Here is a 4,021-nt window from a genome sequence, read left to right on the forward strand (position 1 = left end):
TTCTTCTTCTTCTTCTTTATTCTATTCATTCTCAGTCCATAATCCAAGTTCTCATGTGTTGAGAAATACTTTTGATTCCTAAAATACAAACTCGTGTTCTCTATGTGCCCACAAACATCTTGAGGTGTAGAGAAAACTCTAGAAGATCGTGGTTTGAGTGTTCAAAGTTTTGGATAGGATGATAAAAAAATATACAAAAAGACTCAAGGGCACTTGATAGGCTTCAAGAGGTAATTGTTTATGTTCTTGAATTTTTTGTGTTTATAAGTTATGTTGACGGTAAGAACTCGTCAACGGAATATGGATGGAAAACTCAAAAACTTAAATCAGTATCTAATGAACACAAATGAACTTATAGAAACTTAAAGGAAAATTGCAAGTAAAAAATAGAAAGAAAACTCGTATATTGCTCTTAGATTAATCTGATCTTACAAAAAAATTTCCAACCCTTCAATGATGAAGTGAGGTTCCCAGGGGACCAGATTGTTCACAAGTACATTGTCAGGGAGTGGTATCAGATGTAGTGGCACAAGTGGTTGTGGAGTAGAAGGTTGTTGTGTCGGCTTCAGTACATGGTCAGAATATGTGGGAGCGCCTCCACTTTAGTACCTGAATGTGCCTCCACTACTTATTTAGTACGAGTGTCAGAGATTGGCTGGTAAGGAACACACCACGTACCTCACTCGTACAACCACTACTTGTCTGGCATGGACGCCATATTTGTACTTTATCTTCTTTTGGTTGATACACACGTTCCGTACCCTTACGTGTTCCACGCGCCCCATAGATGTTTTTCACCTTTTCAAGATGTGCCTATACCTCAAGCCACTCTATATTCTACTAAGCATCAGACTACTCGTGGCCTTCATGGATATATACTCGCAAAGCGCGAGGGGCGTATGTTGTGTGAAGCATTGGTCAGACGTGTGCCATGAAGACCCAAGCAGCTGGATCTTCTGTGCAAGGCACGAGGCAAGGGCATGATGGCCTCGCGGAGGTGTTGGCACGAGGGCCTCGTGGAGGCACGGGCGTGATGGCCTCGTGGAAGCATGGGCCTGAGGGCCTCGCGGAGGCGTGGGCATGATGGCCTCACAGAGGCATGGGCACGAGGGCCTCGCAAAGGCGTGGGCATGATGACCTCGCGGAGGCGCGGGGGTGATGGCCTCGCGGAGGCGCACAAGGGCCTCGCGGAGGCACGGGCATGAGGGCCTCGTGGAGGCGCGGGCATGATGGCCTCACGGAGGCGTGGGGAGGATGGCCTCGCGGAAGCAGGGGCACAAGGGTCTCGCGAAGGCGCGGGCCGTGAATCCATGAGGCGCGACATAGCTGAGTGCATACACATGAGATGGAGTGTCTCGCTAGACGAGGGCCTCGCATGGCACACCTCCTGGGTGCGCGGAGTGCGAGACGGGGGTCTCGTGTGGCGCACCTGCTGGGCACACAAGGCACGGGTATGTACTTAGGCGTTTATGGGACCTTAGCACGAGATTTGGGTCTTTAACAAGTATGGAACTTTGAGCATCCACACTTGCCCCCCAGTCTAGGAGAAGACCTTTAGGTACTCTGGTAGACTCTTCTCTATGATATCATTAAAGCATAGGTGGTGCTTGTGGGTTTCCTTGCTTTGATTGTATATAAATAGGCACATTTTGGAGGTGGTGATCATCATGATCCCTTAAGACTGAATGTAAGCCTATCATTGTGCTCCACAGATCCCAAGGCGAGTGCCAAGGCTTCTCATTGACCATTGATCAGGCATCAGATTTGATGTCTAAGATGAGCCTATGGATCTTATAAATAAGCCTTCATATCTAGCCTATTATTTACCCTTTATCTCCTTAGCTTTGTGGTTTTGGAGTCTTTACTTCTTTCAAGAGGTAAGGGGTTCGATCCCCCATAACCTCACTTTGGTTGTCCTTCCCTTTTATTATTTGAGTTTATTTATTTTATGCCAATATCCACACAGGTCCTTGGGGACTAAACGTCCTCTCTCCTCCATTTTTGCAGGCGTGAATCTACGACCCTTCGCATTTGTTCGATCACGGCGGTGCTTTGGACCCTTGTCCTCTTTTTGACTGTGCCGGTACTTTTGACCTTCGGCCTTCCTTCAACCATGACCGCACCCAATTTTTCTTACATAAGGTATACTTTCTTTCATTCTTATTTCATTGGGTTCAAATTAGCACTACTCGGGATGGGTTTCCTGGGCCGGAGCTCGTTGTGAGTTTATCCATTTACATGCTCTTGTTTGTACCCCATAGTTGGTCATTTAGAGCGCTCGTGTCTAGAGGTTTTGAGCCCATTCCTTTGTGTTTTGTAGCAGTCCCCTCATTTACACGTGCACGCTTATCACCTACAAGACGAGGTTCCATGGCATGTGAGGGATTGTCTGGTGCTCCTCCGGGGGTTGAGTTTGTAGACTTATCTTCAGACTCGGAGTCCCCCAAAAATGACCCTCACCAAGACTATGACACTTTGAGGCAGGCCCGTATACGTCACCTTGAGCATATGGCTGAACTTAGGCGTAAAATCTGGGTAGTGGAGAGCGAAATATACTCAGTTTTGAAGGGCGATGGAGTTTCTTTCCCCTTTGACCTTAGCGACCACATAGCAAACCTTAGGGTAACCCTTTTGGATCTACAGATGGAGTTGGAGTTCATGGAGGGAAATCTCCCGCCTGGACCTCCTGCCTGTTCTCCCCTTATGGTTGTCATGGGGTCATCCCGGGTTCCCCTCAACCCTTGTTTTCAATTCACCCATGCTTAGCGCTTCCACACTCAGTGCCTCGGTGGAAGACCCTTTCTAGGAAGAAAAAATGGAGGGTAAAGTGCCATGTTTCTACCTCACATTTTTCTTTTGGTTTTGTAGATATCGAAAAAAGAGTGCGGCGGCAAGTGGCATCTGAGGTGCAGGATTCTGGTCCTTTATTGGTGTCTTCTATTGTGTCCAATGTGTCGAAGAATCAGTTGTTGGACTTATCTGCCAAATATTGCATTGGCAAGGAATACAAGTTGTATGTTCCTTCCAATACCTGTCGGGCTGATAATCCCCCCCAGGGGTACGTGGCCATGAGCGAGCATATCTTGAAAGTGAGTGGGACCATTCCTTTGCACCCATTTTTCATCATGATGCTTAATCACTTCGACCTTCATCCGCTCCAGCTGGCGCTTAACAGCTGGCTGAACTTAAGTTGGCTATACATGGCGTTTATTGAGCTCAACCAACGCGCTCCTACGGCTCGAGAGGTGCATTTTATGTATAACCTCATGCCAACCCCTAAATCCAAAGGCTTCTATTTCTTACAGAAGGCCAATTCCCAGGTTTCCCTCATAGAGGGTTCTGTATCAAACCCAGGGTCCTGGAAGCAGGACTTTTTCTTCATAAAAGGTCCCATTTTCGTACGTGAACGCTTTCGCTCGTCCCTAAGTAAGTACTTCAAGCTTGTCTTCCTTTTACTTTGAATTGGCTATTTTGGAGCTTATGCTTATATTGGTAATTATGTTGATTGTCCAGAGGAGTTTGGTGACCTTGACATTCCCCGGTCGGGGGCAGCGCCAGTGGACAAACTCCTCGATGCCGACCCCGCCAAGAAAATGGCTGCCCGCCTCTTCACTGTGGCAAACCTGAACCGCCACAACTTATCTATGGTATCGGATCCTCATGCGTTGTGGCATGTTTCTAAGTGAAGGAAGAAGGTGCCTTTACCCGAGCATCACTCTGACAGGGGCGACACGGAGTGGGTGCCTGAGGAGGTTTCCCCAGAACCCAGACGACCATGTCGATCATCTCTGTCTCCTATGGGTGCCCTCCTTTGGGCCCTATGGACCATGACATGGCCTCTCACTCCCACAGTCCGCAGGCCATGCCAGGGTGCTTCATGTGTCCCTTTTCTGAGGAATATGATACTTTTCCTCATGCTCCCCTCAATCCTGGTCCGTCGAGGGCTCATTTTCCCGGTGTTCCTGCGCCCCCTCCTCCTTCGGTGAGCGGGTCATCTGTCCCTACCCAGCCAGGCGCCCCT

This window comes from Humulus lupulus, chromosome 8, assembly GCF_963169125.1.
Source record: "Humulus lupulus chromosome 8, drHumLupu1.1, whole genome shotgun sequence".
NCBI lineage: Eukaryota > Viridiplantae > Streptophyta > Magnoliopsida > Rosales > Cannabaceae > Humulus > Humulus lupulus.